This window comes from Amia ocellicauda, unplaced genomic scaffold, assembly GCF_036373705.1.
Source record: "Amia ocellicauda isolate fAmiCal2 unplaced genomic scaffold, fAmiCal2.hap1 HAP1_SCAFFOLD_26, whole genome shotgun sequence".
Taxonomy (NCBI): domain Eukaryota; kingdom Metazoa; phylum Chordata; class Actinopteri; order Amiiformes; family Amiidae; genus Amia; species Amia ocellicauda.
Window position 1 is genome coordinate 1,280,925 of NW_027102823.1, and position 19,446 is coordinate 1,300,370.

General features: G+C 43.8%; 5 non-coding genes and 27 pseudogenes across 5 annotated transcripts; all 32 read right to left on the minus strand.

Moving 5' to 3' along the window:
* Positions 1-1,816: 1,816 nt before the first annotated feature.
* Positions 1,817-1,931, minus strand: LOC136726887 (U5 spliceosomal RNA). The gene has a single exon (XR_010808266.1). It is a non-coding gene; the product is annotated as a U5 spliceosomal RNA (small nuclear RNA).
* Positions 1,932-8,217: 6,286 nt separating this feature from the next.
* On the minus strand, positions 8,218-8,336 carry LOC136727005 (5S ribosomal RNA). The gene has a single exon (XR_010808374.1). It is a non-coding gene; the product is annotated as a 5S ribosomal RNA (ribosomal RNA).
* Positions 8,337-8,543: 207 nt separating this feature from the next.
* On the minus strand, positions 8,544-8,662 carry LOC136727061 (uncharacterized; annotated as a pseudogene).
* A 221-nt stretch (positions 8,663-8,883) lies between these two features.
* On the minus strand, positions 8,884-9,002 carry LOC136727104 (uncharacterized; annotated as a pseudogene).
* A 221-nt stretch (positions 9,003-9,223) lies between these two features.
* LOC136727297 (uncharacterized) lies at positions 9,224-9,342 on the minus strand (annotated as a pseudogene).
* Positions 9,343-9,563: 221 nt separating this feature from the next.
* On the minus strand, positions 9,564-9,682 carry LOC136727046 (uncharacterized; annotated as a pseudogene).
* A 216-nt stretch (positions 9,683-9,898) lies between these two features.
* On the minus strand, positions 9,899-10,017 carry LOC136727193 (uncharacterized; annotated as a pseudogene).
* Positions 10,018-10,236: 219 nt separating this feature from the next.
* On the minus strand, positions 10,237-10,355 carry LOC136726469 (uncharacterized; annotated as a pseudogene).
* Positions 10,356-10,578: 223 nt separating this feature from the next.
* LOC136726496 (uncharacterized) lies at positions 10,579-10,697 on the minus strand (annotated as a pseudogene).
* A 206-nt stretch (positions 10,698-10,903) lies between these two features.
* On the minus strand, positions 10,904-11,021 carry LOC136726803 (uncharacterized; annotated as a pseudogene).
* A 209-nt stretch (positions 11,022-11,230) lies between these two features.
* LOC136726533 (uncharacterized) lies at positions 11,231-11,349 on the minus strand (annotated as a pseudogene).
* A 219-nt stretch (positions 11,350-11,568) lies between these two features.
* LOC136727033 (uncharacterized) lies at positions 11,569-11,687 on the minus strand (annotated as a pseudogene).
* A 223-nt stretch (positions 11,688-11,910) lies between these two features.
* On the minus strand, positions 11,911-12,029 carry LOC136726785 (uncharacterized; annotated as a pseudogene).
* Positions 12,030-12,239: 210 nt separating this feature from the next.
* Positions 12,240-12,359, minus strand: LOC136727070 (uncharacterized; annotated as a pseudogene).
* A 209-nt stretch (positions 12,360-12,568) lies between these two features.
* LOC136726581 (uncharacterized) lies at positions 12,569-12,687 on the minus strand (annotated as a pseudogene).
* Positions 12,688-12,902: 215 nt separating this feature from the next.
* LOC136726583 (uncharacterized) lies at positions 12,903-13,021 on the minus strand (annotated as a pseudogene).
* A 217-nt stretch (positions 13,022-13,238) lies between these two features.
* On the minus strand, positions 13,239-13,358 carry LOC136727071 (uncharacterized; annotated as a pseudogene).
* Positions 13,359-13,574: 216 nt separating this feature from the next.
* Positions 13,575-13,694, minus strand: LOC136726531 (uncharacterized; annotated as a pseudogene).
* A 553-nt stretch (positions 13,695-14,247) lies between these two features.
* On the minus strand, positions 14,248-14,366 carry LOC136727006 (5S ribosomal RNA). Its single transcript, XR_010808375.1, has one exon. It is a non-coding gene; the product is annotated as a 5S ribosomal RNA (ribosomal RNA).
* Positions 14,367-14,581: 215 nt separating this feature from the next.
* Positions 14,582-14,700, minus strand: LOC136726517 (uncharacterized; annotated as a pseudogene).
* A 553-nt stretch (positions 14,701-15,253) lies between these two features.
* LOC136727052 (uncharacterized) lies at positions 15,254-15,372 on the minus strand (annotated as a pseudogene).
* Positions 15,373-15,591: 219 nt separating this feature from the next.
* On the minus strand, positions 15,592-15,710 carry LOC136727376 (uncharacterized; annotated as a pseudogene).
* Positions 15,711-15,924: 214 nt separating this feature from the next.
* LOC136726646 (uncharacterized) lies at positions 15,925-16,043 on the minus strand (annotated as a pseudogene).
* A 213-nt stretch (positions 16,044-16,256) lies between these two features.
* On the minus strand, positions 16,257-16,375 carry LOC136727362 (uncharacterized; annotated as a pseudogene).
* Positions 16,376-16,590: 215 nt separating this feature from the next.
* LOC136727011 (5S ribosomal RNA) lies at positions 16,591-16,709 on the minus strand. The gene has a single exon (XR_010808379.1). It is a non-coding gene; the product is annotated as a 5S ribosomal RNA (ribosomal RNA).
* Positions 16,710-16,933: 224 nt separating this feature from the next.
* LOC136727203 (uncharacterized) lies at positions 16,934-17,052 on the minus strand (annotated as a pseudogene).
* A 555-nt stretch (positions 17,053-17,607) lies between these two features.
* LOC136727398 (uncharacterized) lies at positions 17,608-17,726 on the minus strand (annotated as a pseudogene).
* Positions 17,727-17,942: 216 nt separating this feature from the next.
* Positions 17,943-18,061, minus strand: LOC136726717 (uncharacterized; annotated as a pseudogene).
* A 211-nt stretch (positions 18,062-18,272) lies between these two features.
* On the minus strand, positions 18,273-18,391 carry LOC136727352 (uncharacterized; annotated as a pseudogene).
* A 216-nt stretch (positions 18,392-18,607) lies between these two features.
* On the minus strand, positions 18,608-18,726 carry LOC136726470 (uncharacterized; annotated as a pseudogene).
* A 218-nt stretch (positions 18,727-18,944) lies between these two features.
* LOC136727009 (5S ribosomal RNA) lies at positions 18,945-19,063 on the minus strand. The gene has a single exon (XR_010808377.1). It is a non-coding gene; the product is annotated as a 5S ribosomal RNA (ribosomal RNA).
* A 209-nt stretch (positions 19,064-19,272) lies between these two features.
* On the minus strand, positions 19,273-19,391 carry LOC136726723 (uncharacterized; annotated as a pseudogene).
* Between the last annotated feature and the right edge of the window lie 55 nt (positions 19,392-19,446).

Below are 19,446 nucleotides of genomic sequence, written 5' to 3' on the forward strand. Positions count from 1 at the left end.
CATTAAGTTAAAGGCCTAGAGTGAGTGTTCTTCACTTCCAGTCATGGCGGGCCACAATCCAGCTCTTTGTAACTCATCAACAACCAAAGACCTGGGAAAAGGGTTAAATGGCTTCAGTTAAGCCAATTAGGTAATTAAGAGCTCAACTGGAAAAAAAACAGCAGGCATAGGGGTACTTTAGGACCACAGTCACTGATATAACCTACAATGTTGTTGTAATGAAAATCAGCAGACAGTGGGCCTCCTCCAGGACTAAGGTTGAGAAGCACTGGTCTTGAAGATCACAATAACAATCGACCTCAAGGGCTAGGGATATTCGAGGTGATGCTAAACCAGTCCTGAATGTTTAAATATAATGTTATTTTCTTGTAGTGTGCCGTTGCTGTTAATGCAACCAGTTATATTGAGCCATCAAATACAGAAGCTGACGAAAGACATCAACATGTGAATTTAGTTGTAAATTTAAAGTGTGTGTGAAAAGTATTTTGTATATGGAGATTAACCCATAGTTTCACAGATAAATTGTGGACCAGTGATATTCAGGATCTTCAAAACAAGTCCTGAATGCTCAAACTTAACACTTCTTTTTTTAGAGTGTCGTTGCTGTCAATCCAGCCAGTGATGTGGAGCCATCAGATACAGAAGCTGATGAAAAACAACATATAAATTTCCTAAATTAATATGGTGCATCAAAATACTTATTTAGCACTTTCAACTGTTTCTTTGTGATTCCTAAAATTACTTTACAGGCTGGGGCTGGGGGAAGACACTGCGCCCGCCTGGAGAAGCCTGTACAAGCCCCCCTCAATAAGAGAGCTGGCAATCTGCAGTGGAGGGTGTTACACACCATTATTGCTGTCAATTCTTTTATTACTGTTCTTAACCCTGCTGTGTCCGACGCCTGCCCATTCTGTGCTCAGAGAGAGACCGTGTTTCACTGTTTCAGCACTTGCTCTCGGTTGTCACCCATTTTTAGTCTTTTAACTCGTCTTTTTACTGATCTTAACCTGATTTTTAACACAAAGGTTTTTATTTTAGGGGCGCGATACACCAGAAAGACCAAACATGTGGACCAGCTGGTAAACTTCTTGCTGGGCCAGGCTAAAATGGCCGTCTATAAGACTAGGAAGAACAGAGTGTGTGGGGAGGGCAGTGAGGATGCAGTGAGAGTGTTTGCCATGCTGGTCAATGCAGAGTCAGACTAGAGTTTAACTATTACAGGCTGATGAATGATTTGGAGAGTTTTGAACAGGTCTGGTGTATTAATGATGCCCTTTGTGAATTGTATGACGGGGAGTTGGTTTTTATTATGTAATTCATTTATAGGGTTTAGTATTTGATGGTTGTTTTGTTGTGTGTATTGGGTTGCTTTCTTTAAAAGTGTACAGATCAGTGGCGGAGTTAATGCTTGTTGGGGGGAGACAAACAAAGGGGAACACTATTTTTTATTTATTTATTTATTTTCTTTTGTATGAATTATTGCGTGTTGCAAACAGGCAATGATAAAAGTCAAAAAGTCTCTCTCTCTCTCACACACACACACACAGCCAGCAAGACACACAGAGCCAGCCAGCTCAGCGATGACATCACAAACATCTCTCTCAGGTGACTCCTATGACATCACAGAGCACGTACATTCCGTTGCTTGCCGTCTGTCAACCACTCAGTCACTGCCAGCCAGACTGGCTGGCTGACTGGATGGTGGGGCTGCTTGCTGCTGCTGCGTACCTTAGCAAGCTTATTTGCTTGACCGGCCTTCCTCCTCCGCCCACATGCCCACCTATGTCCGATCTGCTGTTCACCTGGATCACAGCTCCGCCCCAACAAGGCAGAGCCTCCCAAGAATGGTACAAACTCACCCACGATCCCCTCCACGGAAAGCTATAGCAAAAGGCAAAAGCATTATACGTAATGAAGAGGAACCCGAGTCCAAGACGCATCCGACCAGCCATACATATTTGTGTGTATTAAAGATCACATTTTATTACATTTAGATTTTCTGTACTTTATTACATCTTTTTGTGATTTTTAAATGTATTGTTTCTTTTCCTTATATATGTATGTATGTATGTATGTATGTGTGTGTGTGTCTGTGTGAAAGTGTATGTGTTTGTGTGTCTCTGTGTGAAAGTGAGTGTGTGTGTGTCTGTCTCTGTGTTTGTGTGTCTGTCTCTGTGTGAAAGTGAGTGTGTGTGCGTGTGTCTGTCTGTGAAAGTGTGTGTGTGTGTGTGGGTGTGACAGTGTGTATGAGTGTCTGTCTGTCATGTAACTCGCACATCTGTGAGGGCACCATTTTTGCAGAAAGAGATGTACACATTTTGGAGCAACATATGCTGCCAACCAGACATCGTCTTTTCCAGGGACATCCCTGCATTTTTCAGCAGGATAACGCCAAACCACATTCTGCCCAGATTACAAGCGCATGGTTGCGTAGGCAGAGAGTGCGGGTGCTAGCATGGCCTGCCTGCAGTCCTGACCTGTCTCCGAATTGAGAATGTGTGGCGCACTATGAAGTGCAAATTAAGACAACGAAGGCCCTGTGCAGTTGCGCAGCTGAGGAAATGCATAATGGATGAATGGGGGGAAATCCCACTTGCTAAACTTAACCAAGTGGTGTCTTCAGTGCCCAAGTGCTTAATAAGTGTTATTAAAAGAAAAGGTGATGTTACATAGTGGTAAACAGTCGACTGTCCCAACTTTCTTGGTTTCTTTTCACTGCTAATGAGATGCTGTAGAGTGAGTTAGTTATATTGCTTTCAGGAGCTCTAATCGTATTGATGAGTTCATGCAGCATTTGTAATTGAATTTCAAAAAGAAATCCTTGCTGTCTGGCCTGTGTGTATGAGATGTACTCTGTCAATCTTTGGCTAACAACTGAAACATTGGTAGAACAGAAATGGCAACATAAAAAAGAAAAGTACATTTTAAAAGAGCACATTAAATAGGATGAATATACAGTTTTTTACAATCACTTTGTCACTAATTTCAGAACCTTGATGTCATTTTTCAAAACTCTAGACACAAAACTCAAAACGGTCATCACTTGTAACACAGGCTGTCCAATGTTCAAAACATTGCATTGTGCATTCATATCTTTAAAGAAACCTTGCACTTGCAGACTTGTTGGTTCAAATAATTCATTTATCATGAAATACCATAGTAACATTTATTTAGATCACCCACACAGAAGATACCGATAGTTTCACTGTGTAGTTGTTCGTACAATCATTAAATATTGTAGTACAAAATATGTGATACATGTTTCATTATGGTACTACACATAAATACATCACTGTAAAAGGACTAGTAGAGAGAATACTACAGACACAGTGGAATCATTGAACAAAATCTGAAATGTATTGATGCAATACAATCAAATCACACCATAGGTTTCTTTGAAGCCATGCAACAATAATTAGCTACAAAAAAGAACAAAACTACAGTAAAATGTCAACTGCAGTGTTCCTCACCTGGCTTAGTGTAAAACAAAGGATTGATTACTGTACTTCTGAATTTCCATCAGCCCTGTGTTCAGGTTCAGGTTCTCACAACCATTTTTCACAAGAGGCATCTTGAAACTGAACATACCTGAACATACTCAGTCATCAGCTGCTTCACTCTGTCTGCATTTCTTTCAAAAGGCACACTATACTCTGTGCTACACATTGGTATGCAGTTTACAGTCATTTGACAATTGAGAGTAGCCTAATGTTTAGTGCATGCTGAAGACTTGCCGCTTCTCAGTACGGAAATTTCTGATGATTGAGGCCACAGTTGATCCTGAGTTGATTCTGAGGTTTGATTGAATCATTGTAGCTGCCTCAGTCATGGTCATGCCATGATTTACAACATGCTCTACAACTATTTCTCGGATTTCACTGGACACTATTTGCTGTTGCTGCCGCTGTCTGGTCCGTGGCCTTGTCCTCTACCACGTTCCCCCAACACCTCTCAAATGAGGCCCATGGCTGCCTCTCTGGTGAGGCCTAAGCCCTCCTCTATGACGAGGCCCACGACCACCTCCAGCAATTACAAGGGCCTGCATACATACAGTAATGTCAAATCTGATGTGGAAGAACAATCATCTTCAACCAGGTTGGAGCGTTAGTTGCAATGCCTTTAATACACGCAGCGTGGAGAGGAACAGTGACTCAAGTAGATCCCAAAGTCGCTCTGCCTTCATTTTAACAGTCAGAGCTTTTATACACAAAAATCAAAGAGCTGGTTATAATCAGAAAGTCATTACTATGTTATCTTAAAAGTTAGCTAAGCAGAATTTATATCATTATAGGACAGAGTTCATAGATCAACACATGGATTAGGGAGCAGGCACTTCAATCATACTGTTTGACATTGTCTCCAAGATTCTCATCGTAAGTAACAAACAGAAATCAAACTACCTTCTGGCCTGACCTTCTAGCTTGACCTTATCTTTCTTAAGTATACAAGAGAGAAAAACAGGTATTAGAGAAAAAATTTCTAACTTTCCTTCCACACTGCAAACATGGTGTGGAAAAGTGCTACATGATGATGAATGATGATGAAATATTACATCCATAGATAATGTAGTCCAACTGGTTCATGCTCCTCGTTTATTGATGTCAATGGATCTCATTATCCTGAAACTTTCATGATCGAAACATGGAATATTGTTTGTCAGTTTCCATAAAATTATGCATTAAGAGTAATGCAACAGTCACTTATCATTTTGAGCAGCTGTATCAATTGATAGTTAGATCTTTGTAATGAAATGAATAGACAGTGATCTCAGATGTAATGTGTGAATTGCATTTTGAAATGGTAATACTTTGATGTTAAGTTGTGTCATTTTAGTTCAATGAACAAATGATCTGAGGTTGATGTGTATTGTATCCAAGCAATTGTAAAAAAGTGTTAGAGTTTTGAAAAATGTGCATTTTGATCATCGGGTGTGAGTTTAGTGTCTAGAGTTTTGAAAAATGACATCAAGGTTCTGAAATGAGTGCCACAGTGATTGTAAAAAAGTGTAATATCAGGGGACAGTGGCTATTAGTGATCTGGCCTTCCGTGGCCTCTGTATTAATGTAACAGGTCACATTGTATGTGTACACTGATACTTGATAGTATAATATAGTACAAGTAAAAAAGATACATAGGTATCATAGAAGTATTTTGCAGAAATGATTATGGATAGTTATCAAAATGGAGAGGAAATGCTAAATCCAGTCTCCCCAGGCTGAGCTTCTATTGCTGCACCTGCTGGCCCCACTATATGGATAGAGCCACACCAAGTACAAGAGTCTCCCCATTGCTATTTATATCTCCCTATCCAGTCTTCTTTTAGTCAGGGTGGGGTGCCTATTCCCCTGCATGCTTTGAAACCTATAGCACCTGGGACGCACACTTGGGATCCGGTTCCTCTGCCCCTCACATACACATGAGGAATCCTAGGTGCTCAACACGTCATACTGTCTCTTTCATCTCATGTGTAAACTATGGACAAATACATGACTAAACGTGTTTAGTTGCTTTTCCCAGAATGCTTTGCGCCACGATATGCAAATAACGGGGACTATGATTGGCTCCCTGACATTACCCACACTGCGACTGATGCTACCCATTTCACTACCCAACAAAGACCCATAATATGCGTGTGTCTGTCTGTCTGTCTGTCAAAGTATGTGTGTGTGTGTCTGTGTGTGTCTGTGTCTGTCTGTCTGTGTGTGAAAGTGTGTGTGTGTCTGTCTGTCTGTCTGTCATGTAACTTGCACATCTGTGAGGGCACCACTAATGCAGAAAGAGATGTACACATATTGTTTATTTTCCATATATATGTATGTATGTATGTATGCATGTCCAATTGCTTTGACAATACAAATGAATTGAATTGAGAGGGAGAGAGAGAGAGTAAGAGAGAGAGAGAGAGAGACAGACAGACAGACAGACAGAGAGACACACACACACACACACACACACAGAGAGCCAGCCAGCCAGCTCAGCGATGACATGACGAGCCTCTCTCAGCTTACTGCTATGACATCACAGAGCACGTACATTCCGTTTAACAAATCGTTAAACAAAAAAGGTTATAAACACATTGACTACAATACCGGTTAGTAAGACGAAGGTGAGTCTCTCGTTAGTATTATTAGTCAGACATTAAATAACTACGCAGGTTAGTATTTATGTCAGGTAACTTCTCGTTATATATATATCAGTCTCATTTACGTTTAGGTGCCGAGAAAGATCCTATTTGTTACCACAATTTCCCTTAACTGATTATTATTCAATGATTAAGGATAGGCAGGGCCACCAATAATCTAATGTCTATTAACTTGTGTCAATTTCAGACTAAACAGTTAAACAGGAATGAGAAGATATTTCTCGGCGTTGACAGATTTTATTTCTAAAATTATCAACAAAACAGTTTAATGCAACTCACATTTATATTTAAGAAAACTAAATGATATTACACATTCTAGAGTTATGAATCACAGATTAACATTTCTAATTGATTTCTCAAATGTCATGAATCACAAACTCCAAACTGTTAAACTTATGTGAACTTCGTCGCAGAGAGGCCTCTCTGGCTTCGGGCTCAGATAACAGCACACGGCACGAGGTCCGTGTGGTTTGGAACAAAGGCAGTCCGGTTCGGCTTTGTCCAAGAACTTCCACTCAGTCGATGCACCTGGAAGTTGGGGTTTCGCGAATGTAGAGTCTTTTCCAAACAGATTTTCCATTGGTTTGAAGGCTCCAAGGTTGTGCACAAAATCTTCTTTGTAAGCATGGTTCCACCGTAGTTACTTGAAGACGAAGTCTTTGAGGAAAGCAGGGCCCTGTTTGTTCCAAGGGTCAAGTTTCTTAAGACTCAAATAGCTATTTAAGTGACTGACACTTTCGTATTCAGTCGACTTAGTCAATTGTCCAGCTGTAAAACTCCACTGATCAGGTGGGTCTGTGAAGTTATTTATTTAATAAAGTCCTTTAAAATAATTCTTCGCTCAATCTCCTTCTCCCAGTTTAACTCTTCTGTTGCCGGCAAAGACTTGGTTGGTTTCTGATTCCGGTTCTGGCAACAGAGCTACAGGTTGAGCTGTGGCAGCGAGTTTCTGGTTCAGGTGAGAGAGAGAGAGAGAGAAAGACTGTCCGCTGTTCCTTATAGTCTGTCAGATCAGTAGGTGATTGGTCCCTGAGTTCTTGAGATTGGATTTCGGTTTCAGCCCCCAGTGTCCTATTGGAGGGAGGCTTTATTTATGACTGATGTCAATCCATGCCATCTTTTGGAAATGCCGGTTGGCCTGGGTTCGTAGCTCTATGTCGGGATTTCGGCTCTCATCCACTTCAAAGAGTTTTTATCACCTACAGGCCCCTTTCTCCAGACATCTCATAGCAGAATTCCAAACTATTTGGCCTCTTCTCGGTGCCATCCTCCCCAAAACTGTCACTTTGATGCAAACCAGTTCCAAGCTGATGAGCTAAGGAAATCTGATAACTTTGGGGGGGGAGAGGTCTTCTTTAGATCAGTGCTTCAGCTCAGAGCCCAAATGCTCTTATCCAAATACACCCAACATAACGCTACATATGTATGTATGTATGTATGTATATATGTGTAGAAGGAAAATTAGAAATTATTTTCTTACACCTGTTTTTCTCTCTTGTATACTTAAGAAAGATACAGTCAAGCTAGAAGGTCAGCCCAGAAGATAGTTTGATTTCTGTTTGTTATTTACGATGAGAACCTTGGAGACATTGTCAAACGGTATGACCTACGTGCCTGTTCCCTAAAACCATGTGTTGACCTATGAACTCTGTTCTATAATGATATATGTTCTGCTTAGTTAGCCTTTAAGATAACATAGTAATGACTTTCTAGCATGTATGGATGTATGTATGTATGTATATATATATATATATATATATATGTATGTATGTATGTCCAATTGCTTTGACAATACAAATGAATTGAATTGAGAGGAAGAGAGAGAGAGAGAGAGAAAGAGAGAGAGAGAGACAGACAGACAGACAGACAGCTCAGCGATGACATCACGAGCCTCTCTCAGCTGACTGCTATGACATCACAGAGCACGTACATTCCGTTGCTTGTCGTCTGTCAACCACTCAGTCACTGCTAGCCAGACTGTCCCTAAGACAAAGTGTACAATACTTCTATTATATCTCCTCCAGACAGAAAGAGAGAATTAAGAGCTACGATAAAGTTACCCAGGAGACGTAAAAAGCTTGCAGCACCTGGTATTTCTAGGAGGTCTCCCATCCAAGTACTGACCAGGCCCTGCCCCGTTTAGCTTCCGAGATCTGACGAGATCTGGCGCATTCAGGACGGTGTGGCCACAAGCCGAGAGGCCTGGCTGCATGATGTCTCTTAAAGGCTGGCAGATATTGACGGAACTTCCAGAAAAAAAAAAAAAAAATGGAGGGAAAAATATCAGTGCAGCAAAGGATGTTGAAAGTAGCCGGGTACGTGTACAATTCTTCAATTATATCTCCTCCAGACTGAATGAGAGTATTAAGAGCTACAATGAAGTTACCCAGGAGACGTAAAAAGCTTGCAGCACCTGGTATTTCCAGGAGGTCACCCATCCAAGTACTGAACAGGCCCTGCTCCGTTTAGCTTCCGGGATCTGATGAGATCGGGCGCGTTCAGGACGGTGTGGCCGCAAGCCAAGAGGCCTGGCTGCATGATGTCTCTTAAAGGCTGGCGGGTATTGACTTAACTTCCAGCAAAAAAAAAAAAAAAAAAAAATAGAAAAATGGAGGGAAGAATATCAGTGCAGGAAAGGGTGTTGAAAGTAGCCGGGTACATGTACAATTCTTCAATTATATCTCCTCCAGACTGAAAGAGAGTATTAAGAGCTACAATGAAGATACCCAGGAGACGTAAAAAGCTTGCAGCACCTGGTATTTCCAGGAGGTCACCCATCCAAGTACTGACCAGGTCCTGCCCCGTTTAGCTTCCAAGATCTGTTGAGATCGGGCGCGTTCAAGACGGTGTGGCCGCAAACCAAGAGGCCTGGCTGCATGATGTATCTTAAAGGCTGGCGGGTATTGACGGAACTTCCAGCAAAAAAAAAAAAAAAAAAAAAATAGAAAAATGGAGGGAAAAATATCAGTGCAGCAACGGGTGTTGACAGTAGCTGGGTATGTGTACAATACTTCAATTATATCTCCTCCAGACAGATAGAGAGTATTAAGAGCTAAGATAAAGTTACCCAGGAGACGTAAAAGCTTGCCGCACCAGGTATTTCCAGGAGGTCTCACATTCAAGTACTGACCAGGTCCTGCCCCGTTTAGCTTCCGAGATCTGACGAGATCGGGCGCGTTCAGGATGGTGTGGCCGCAAACCGAGATGTCTGGCTGCATGATGTCTCTTAAAGGCTTGCGGGTATTGACGGAATTTCCAGCAAAAAAAAAAAAAAAAAAAAAAAGAAAAATAGAGGGAAAAATATCAGTGTAGGAAAGGGTGTTGAAAGTAGCCGGGTACGTGTACAATTCTTCAATTATATCTCCTGCAGACTGAAAGAGAGTATTAAGAGCTACGATGAAGTTACCCAGGAGACGTAAAAAGCTTGCAGCACCTGGTATTTCTAGGAGGTCTCCCATCCAAGTACTGACCAGGCCCTGCCCCGTTTAGTTTCCGAGATCTGACGAGATCGGGCGCGTTAAGGACGGTGTGGCCGCAAGCCAAGAGGCCTGGCTGCATGATGTCTCTTAAAGGTTGGCGGGTATTGACGGAACTTCCAGCAAAAAAAAAAAGAAAAAAGGAAAATGGTGGGAAACATATCAGTGCAGCAAAGTGTGTTGAAAGTAGCCGGGTACGTGTACAATTCTTCAATTATATCTCCTCCAGACTGAAAGAGAGTATTAAGAGCTACGATGAAGTTACCCAGGGGACGTAAAAAGCTTGCAGCACCTGGTATTTCCAGGAGGTCACCCATCCAAGTACTGACCAGGCCCTGCCCCGTTCAGCTTCCGAGATCTGACGAGATCGGGTGCGTTCAGGAATGTGTGTCCGCAAGCCGAGATGCCTGGTTGCATGATGTCTCTTAAAGGCTGGCAGATATTGACGGAACTTCCAGAAAAAAAAAAAAAAAAAAAATAGAAAAATGAAGGGAAAAATATCAGTTCAGGAAAGGGTGTTGAAAGTAGCTGGGTAAATGTACAATACTTCAATTATATCTCCTCCAGACTGAAAGAGAGTATTAAGAGCTACGTTAAAGTTACCCAGCAGACGTAAAAAGCTGGCAGCACCTGGTATTTCCAGGAGATCTCCCATCCAAGTACTGACCAGGTCCTGCCCCGTTTCGTTTCCGAGATCTGACGAGATCGGGCGAGTTCAGGACGGTGTGGCCGCAAGCCAAGAGGCCTGGCTGCATGATGTCTCTTAATGGCTGGCAGGTATTGACGGAACTTACAGCAAAAAAAAAAAAGAAAAAAGAAAAAGAAAAATGGAGGGAAAAATATCAGTACAGCAACGGGTGTTGAAAATAGTCGGGTACGTGTACAATTCTTCAATTATTTCTCCTCCAGACAGAAAGAGAGTATTAAGACCTACGACGAAGTTACCCAGGAGACTTAAAAAGCTTGCAGCACCTTCTAATTCCAGGAGGTCTCCCATCCAAGTACTGACCAGGCCCTGTCCCGTTTAGCTTCCGAGATCTGATGAGATCGGGCACGTTCAGGACTGTATGGCCGCAAACCGTGAAGCCTGGCTGCATGATGTCTCTTAAAGTGTGGCAGGTATTGACAGAACATACAAAAAAAAAAAAAAAAATGGAGGGAAAAATATCAGTGCAGGAAAGGGTGTAGAAAGTAGCCGGGTATGTGTACAATACTTCAATTATATCTCCTCCAGACAGAAAGAGAGTATTAAGAGCTACGATGAAGTTACCCAGGAGACGTAAAAAGCTTGCAGTACCTGGTTTTTTCAGGAGGTCACCAATCCAAATACTGACCAGGCCCTGCCACGTTTTCTTCCAAGATCTGACAAGATCGGGCGCGTTCAGGACGGTGTGGCCGCAAGCCAAAAAGCCTGGCTGCATGATGTCTCTTAAAGGCTGGCGGGTATTAAAGGAACTTCCAACAAAAAAAAAAAAAAAAATGAAGGGAGAAATACCAGTGCAGCAAAGGGTGTTGAAAGAAGCCGGGTATGTGTACAATTCTTCAATTATATCTCCTCCAGACAGAAAGAGAGTATGAAGAGCTACGATAAAGTTACCCAGGAGACGTAAAATGCTTGCAGCACCTGGTAATTCCAGGAGGTCACCCATCCAAGTGTTGACCAGGCCCTGCCCCTTTTAGCTTCCGAGATCTGATGAGATCGGGCGCGTTCAGGACGGTGTGGCCGTAAGCCAAGAGGCCTGGCTGCATGATGTCTCTTAAAGGCTGGCGGGTATTGACGGAACTTCCAGCAAAAAAAAAAAAAAAAAAATAGAAAAATGGAGGGAAAAATATCAGTGCAGCAAAGGGTGTTGAAAGTAGCCGGTTACGTGTACAATACTTCAATTATATGTCCTCCAGACAGAAAGAGAGTTTTAAGAGCTACGATGAAGTTTCCCAGGAGACGTAAAAAGCTTGCAGCACGTGGTATTTCCAGGAGGTCACCTATCCAAGTACTGACCAGGCCCTGCCCCGTTTAGCTTCCGAGATCTGACGAGATCGGGCGCGTTCAGGACGGTGTGGCCGCAAGCCAGTAAGATTTGCTGCATGATGTCTCTTAATGGCTGGCAGGTATTGACGGAACTTACAGCAAAAAAAAAAAAGAAAAAAAAAAATGAAAAATGGAGGGAAAAATATCAGTGCAGCAAAGGGTGTTGAAAAAAGCCGGGTTAGTGCACAATTCTTCAATCATATCTCCTCCAGCCAGAAAGAGAATATTAAGAGCTACGATGAAGTTACCCAGGAGACTTAAAAAGCTGGCAGCACCTGATATTTCCAGGAGATCTACCATCCAAGTACTGACCAGGCCCTGTCCCATTTAGCTTCCGAGATCAGATGAGATCGGACGCGTTCAGGACAATGTGTCCGCATGCCAAGAGGCCTGGCTGCATGATGTCTTTTAAAGGCTGGACGGTATTGACGGAACTTCCAGCAAAAAAAAAAAAAAAATATGGAGGGAAAAATATCAGTGCAGCAAAGGCTGTTGAAAGTAGCCAGGTACGTGTACAATTCTTCAATTATATCTCCTCCAGACTGAAAGAGAGTATTAAGAGCTACGATAAAGTTACCCAGGAGAAGTAAAAAGCTTGCAGCACCTGGTATTTCCAGGAGGTTCTCCCATCTAAGTACTGACCAGGCCCTGCCCCGTTTAGCTTCCGAGATCTGACGAGATCGGGCGCATTCAGGACGGTGTGGCCACAAGCCGAGACGCCTGGCTGCATGACGTCTCTTAAAGGCTGGAGGGTATTGACGGAACTTCCAGCAAAATAAAAAAGAAAAATGGAGGGAAAAATATCTGTGCAGTAAAGGGTGTTGAAAGTAGCCGGGTACGTGTACAATTCTTCAATTAAATCTCCTCCAGACAGAAAGAGAGTATTAAAAGCTACGACGAAGTACCCCAGGTGACGTAAAAAGCTTGCAGCACCTGGTACTTCCAGGAGGTCTCCCATCCAAGTACTGACCAGGTCCTGTCCCGTTTAGTTTCCGAGATCTGACGAGATCGGGCGCGTTCAGGTCTGTGTGTCCGCAAGCCGAGATGCCTGGTTGCATGATGTCTCTTAAAGGCTGGCGGATATTGATGGAACTTCCAGAAAAAATAAAAAAGAAAAAGAAAAATGGCGGGAAAAATATCAGTGCAGCAAAGGGTGTTGAAAGTAGCCGGGTACGTGTACAATTCTTCAATTATATCTCCTCCAGACAGAAAGAGAGTATTAAGAGCTACGATGAAGTTACCCAGGAGACGAAAAAGCTTGCAGCACCTGGTATTTCCAGGAGGTCACCCATCCAAGTACTGACGAGGCCCTGCACCATTTGGCTTCCGAGATCTGATGAGATCGACCGCGTTCAGGACGGTGTGGCCGCAAGCCAAGCAGCCTGGCTGCATGATGTCTCTTAAAGGCTGGAGGGTATTGACGGAACTTCCAGCAAAAAAAAAAAAGAAAAAAGAAAAATGGAGGGAAAAATATCAGTGCAGCAAAGGGTGTTGAAAGTTGCCGGGTACGTGTACAATACTACAATTATATCTCCTCCAGACAGAAAGAGAGTATTAAGAGCTACGATAAAGTTACCCAGGAGAAGTAAAAAGCTTGCAGCACCTGGTATTTCCAGGAGGTTCTCCCATCTAAGTACTGACCAGGCCCTGCCCCGTTTAGCTTCCGAGATCTGACGAGATCGGGCGCATTCAGGACGGTGTGGCCACAAGCCGAGACGCCTGGCTGCATGACGTCTCTTAAAGGCTGGAGGGTATTGACGGAACTTCCAGCAAAATAAAAAAGAAAAAAGAAAAATGGAGGGAAAAATATCTGTGCAGTAAAGGGTGTTGAAAGTAGCCGGGTACGTGTACAATTCTTCAATTAAATCTCCTCCAGACAGAAAGAGAGTATTAAAAGCTACGACGAAGTACCCCAGGTGACGTAAAAAGCTTGCAGCACCTGGTACTTCCAGGAGGTCTCCCATCCAAGTACTGACCAGGTCCTGCCCCGTTTAGTTTCCAAGATCTGACGAGATTGGGTGGCGTTTAGGACGGTGTGGCCGCAAGCCGAGAGGCCTGGCTGCATGATGTCTCTTAAAGGCTGGCGGGTATTGACGGAACTTCTAGCAAAAAAAAAAAAAAAAAAGAAAAAAGAAAAACGGAGGCAAAAATATCAGTGCAGCAAAGGGTGTTGAAAGTAGCCGGGTACGTGTACAATTCTTCAATTATATCTCCTCCAGACTGAAAGAGAGTATTAAGAGCTATGATGAAGTTACCCAGGAGACGTAAAAAGCTTGCAGCACCTGGTATTTCCAGGAGGTCAACAATCCAAGTACTGACCAGGCCCTGGCCCGTTTAGTTTCCCATTTCTGACGAGATCGGGCGCGTTCAGGACTTTGTGTCCGCAAGCCGAGACGCCTGGCTGCATGATGTCTCTTAAAGGTAGGCGGGTATTGACGGAACTTCCAGCAAAAAAAAAAAAAGAAAAATGGATGGAAAAATATCAGTGCAGCAAAGGGTGTTGAAAGTAGCCGGGTACGTGTACAACTCTTCAATTATATCTCCTCCAGACAGAAAGAGAGTATTAAGAGCTACGATAAAGTTACCCAGGAGACGTAAAAAGCTTGCAGCACCTGGTATTTCTAGGAGGTCTCCCATCCAAGTACTGACCAGGCCCTGCCCCGTTTAGCTTCCGAGATCTGACGAGATCTGGCGCATTCAGGACGGTGTGGCCACAAGCCGATAGGCCTGGCTGCATGATGTCTCTTAAAGGCTGGCAGATATTGACGGAACTTCCAGAAAAAAAAAAAAAAAAAAAAAAAATGGAGGGAAAAATATCAGTGCAGCAAATGGTGTTGAAAGTAGCCGGGTACGTGTACAATTCTTCAATTAAATCTCCTCCAGACAGAAAGAGAGTATTAAAAGCTACGACGAAGTACCCCAGGTGACGTAAAAAGCTTGCAGCACCTGGTACTTCCAGGAGGTCTCCCATCCAAGTACTGACCAGGTCCTGCCCCGTTTAGTTTCCGAGATCTGACGAGATTGGGGGCGTTTAGGACGGTGTGGCCGCAAGCCGAGAGGCCTGGCTGCATGATGTCTCTTAAAGGCTGGCGGGTATTGACGGAACTTCTAGCAAAAAAAAAAAAAAAAAAGAAAAAAGAAAAACGGAGGCAAAAATATCAGTGCAGCAAAGGGTGTTGAAAGTAGCCGGGTACGTGTACAATTCTTCAATTATATCTCCTCCAGACTGAAAGAGAGTATTAAGAGCTATGATGAAGTTACCCAAGAGACGTAAAAAGCTTGCAGCACCTGGTATTTCCAGGAGGTCAACAATCCAAGTACTGACCAGGCCCTGGCCCGTTTAGTTTCCCATTTCTGACGAGATCGGGCGCGTTCAGGACTTTGTGTCCGCAAGCCGAGACGCCTGGCTGCATGATGTCTCTTAAAGGTTGGCGGGTATTGACGGAACTTCCAGCAAAAAAAAAAAAAGAAAAATGGATGGAAAAATATCAGTGCAGCAAAGGGTGTTGAAAGTAGCCGGGTACGTGTACAACTCTTCAATTATATCTCCTCCAGACAGAAAGAGAGTATTAAGAGCTACGATAAAGTTACCCAGGAGACGTAAAAAGCTTGCAGCACCTGGTATTTCTAGGAGGTCTCCCATCCAAGTACTGACGAGGCCCTGCCCCGTTTAGCTTCCGAGATCTGACGAGATCGGGCGCGTTCAGGACGGTGTGGCCGCAAGCCAAGAGGCAGGGCTGCCTGATGTCTCTTAAAGGCTGGCGGGTATTGACGGAGCTTCCAGCAAAAAAAAAAAAAAAAAAAAAGAAAAATGGAGGGAAAAATATCTGTGCAGCAAACGTTGTTGAAAGTAGCCGGGTACGTGTACAATACTTCAATTATATCTCCTCCAGACAGAAAGAGAGTATTAAGAGCTACGAGGAAGTTACCCAGGAGACATGAAAACCTTGCAGCACCTGATATTTCCAGGAGGTCACCCATCCAAGTACTGACCAGGCCCTGCACTGTTTAGCTTCCTAGATCTGACGAGATCAGGCGCGTTCAGGACGGTGTGGCCGCAAGTCAAGAGGCCTGGCTGCATGATGTCTCTTAAAGGCTGGAGGGTATTGACGGAACTTCCAGAAAAAACAAAAGAAAAAAGAAAAATGGAGGGAAAAATATCAGTGCAGCAAACGTTGTTGAAAGTAGCCGGGTACGTGTACAATACTTCAATTATATCTCCTCCAGACAGAAAGAGAGTACTAAGAGCTACAATGAAGTTACCTTGGAGACGAAAAAGCTTGCAGCACCTGGTATTTCCAGGAGGTCACCTATCCAAGTACTGACCAGGTCTTGCTCTGTTTAGCTTCCGAGATCAGATGAGATCGGACGCGTTCAGGACAATGTGTCCGCATGCCAAGAGGCCTGGCTGCATGATGTCTTTTAAAGGCTGGACGGTATTGACGGAACTTCCAGCAAAAAAAAAAAAAAAAAAAATATGGAGGGAAAAATATCAGTGCAGCAAAGGCTGTTGACAGTAGCCGGGTACGTGCACAATACTTCAATTATATCTCCTCCAGACAGACAGAGAGTTTTAAGAGCTACGATGAAGTTACCCAGGAGACGAAAAAGCTTGCAGCACCTGGTATTTCCAGGAGATAATCCATCCAAGTAGTGACCAAGCCCTACCCAGTTTAGCTTCCGAGATCTGACGAGATCGGGTGCGTTCAGGACGGTGTGGCCGCATGCCGAGAGTCTTGGTTGCATGATGTCTCTTAAAGGCTGGAGGGGATTGACGGAACTTCCAGCAAAAAAAAAAAGATAAAAGGAAAATGGAGGGACAAATATCAGTGCAGCAAAGGGTGTTGATAGTAGCCGGGTACGTGTACAATTCTTCAATTATATCTCCTCCAGACAGAAAGAGAGAATTAAGAGCTACGATGTAGTTACCCAGGAGACGAAAAAGCTTGCAGCACCTGGTATATCCAGGAGGTCTTCCATCCAAGTACTGACCAGGTCCTGCCCCGTTTAGCTTCCGAGATCTGATGAGATCGGGCGCGTTCAGGACGGTGTGGCCGCAAGCCAGTAAGATTGGCTGCATGATGTCTCTTAATGGCTGGCAGGTATTGACGGAACTTACAGCAAAAAAAAAAAAGAAAAAAAAAAAATGAAAAATGGAGGGAAAAATATCAGTGCAGCAAAGGGTGTTGAAAAAAGCCGGGTAAGTGCACAATTCTTCAATCATATCTCCTCCAGCCAGAAAGAGAATATTAAGAGCTACGATGAAGTTACCCAGGAGACTTAAAAAGCTTGCAGCACCTGATATTTCCAGGAGATCTACCATCCAAGTAGTGACCAGGCCCTGCCCCGTTTAGCTTCCGAGATCTGACGAGATCGGGCGCGTTCAGGACGGTGTGGCCACAAGCCGAGAGTCCTGGCTGCATGATGTCTCTTAAAGTCTGGCGGGTATTGACAGAACATCCAAATTAAAAAATAAAAATAAAAAAAAAAATGGAGGGAAAAATATCACTGCAGCAAAGGGTGTTGAAAGAAGCCGGGTATGTGTACAATACTTCAATTATATATCCTCCAGACAGAAAGAGAGTATTAAGAGCTACGAGGAAGTTACCCAGGAGACATAAAAACCTTGCAGCACCTGATATTTCCTGGAGATCACCCATCCAAGTGGTGACAAGGCCCTGCCCCTTTTAGCTTCCGAGATCTGACGAGACTGGGCGCGTTCAGGACGGTGTGGCCGCAAGCCGAGAGGCCTGGCTGCATGATGTCTCTTAAAGGCTGGCGGGTATTGACGGAACTTCCAGCAAAAAAAAAGAAAAAAAAATAGAAAAATGGAGGGAAAAATATCAGTGCAGCAATAGGTGTTGAAAGTTGCCGGGTACGTGTACATTTCTTCAATTATATCTCCACCAGACAGAAAGAGAGTATTAAGAGCTACGATGAAGTTACCCAGGAGACGAAAAAGCTTGCAGCACCTGGTATTTCCAGGAGGTCACCCATCCAAGTACTGACCAGGCCCTGCCCCGTTTAGAATCCGAGATATGACGAGATCGGGCACATTCAGGACGGTGCGGCCGCAAGCCGAGAGGCCTGGCTGCATGATGTCTCTTAAAGGCTGGAGGGTATTGACGGAACTTTCAGCAAAATAAAAAAGAAAAAAGAAAAATGGAGGGAAAAATATCAGTGCAGCAAAGGTTGTTGAAAGTAGCCGGGTACCTGTACAATTCTTCAATTTTATCTCCTCCAGACAGAAAGAGAGTATTAAGAGCTACGAGGAAGTTACCCAGGAGACATAAAAACCTTGCTGCACCTGATATTTCCAGGAGGTCACCCATCCAAGTACTGACCAGGCCCTGCACCGTTTAGTTTCCGAGATCTGACGATATCGGGCGCGTTCAGGACGGTGTGGCCGCAAGCCAAGAGGCCTGCCTGCATGATGTCTCTTAAAGGCTGGCGGGTATTGACGGAACTTCCAGCAAAAAAAAAAAAAGATAAATGAAGGGAAAAATACCAGTGCAGCAAAGGGTGTTGAAAGAAGCCGGGTATGTTTACAATACTTCAATTATATCTCCTCCAGACAGAAAGAGAGTATTATGAGCTACGATGAATTTACCCAGGAGACGTAAGAAGCTTGCAGCACCTGGTATTTCCAGGAGGTCACCAATCCAAGTAATGACCAGGCCCTGTCCCGTTTAGTTTCCGAGATCTTACGAGATCGGGCGCTTTCAGGACGGAGTGGCCGCAAGCCGAGAGGCCTTACTGCATGTTGTCTCTTAAAGGCTGGTGGGTATTGACGGAACTTCCAGAAAAAAGAAAAAGAAAAAAGAAAAACGGAGGGAAAAATATCAGTGCAGCAAAGGGTTTTGAAAGTTGCCGGGTATGTGTACATTTCTTCAAATGTATCTCTTCCAGACAGAAAGAGAGTATTAAGAGCTACGATGAAGTTACCCAGGAGACGTAAAAAGCTTGCAGTACCTGGTTTTTCCAGGAGGTCACCAATCCAAATACTGACCAGGCCATGCCACGTTTAAATTCCGAGATCTGACGAGATCGGGCCCGTTCAGGACGGTATGGCTGCAAACCGTGAAGCCTGGCTGCATGATGTCTCTTAAAGTCTGGCGGGTATTGACAGAACATCCAAATAAAAAAATAAAAATAAAAAAAAAAATGGAGGGAAAAATATCACTGCAGCAAAGGGTGTTGAAAGAAGCCGGGTATGTGTACAATACTTCAATTATATATCCTCCAGACAGAAAGAGAGTATTAAGAGCTACGAGGAAGTTACCCAGGAGACATAAAAACCTTGCAGCACCTGGTATTTCCAGGAGGTCACCCATCCAAGTACTGACCAGGCCCTGCCCCGTTTAGCTTCCAAGATCTGACGAGATCGGGCGCGTTCAGGACGGTGTAGCCGCAAGCCAAGAGGCCTGGCTGCATGATGTCTCTTAAAGGCTGAAGGGTATTGACGGAACTTCCAACAAAAAAAAAAAGAAAAATGAAGGGAAAAATACCAGTGCAGCAAAGGGTGTTGAAAAAAGCCGGGTATGTGTACAATATTTCAATTATATCTCCTCCAGACAGAAAGAGAGTATTAAGAGCTACGATGATGTTACACAGGAGACGTGAAAAGCTTGCAGCACCTTCTAATTCCAGGAGGTCTCCCATCCAAGTACTGACCAGGCCCTGTCCCGTTTAGCTTCCAAAATCTGATGATATCGGGCGCGTTCAGGACGGTATGGCTGCAAACCGAGAAGCCTGGCTGCATGATGTCTCTAAAAGGCTGGCGGGTATTGACGGACCTT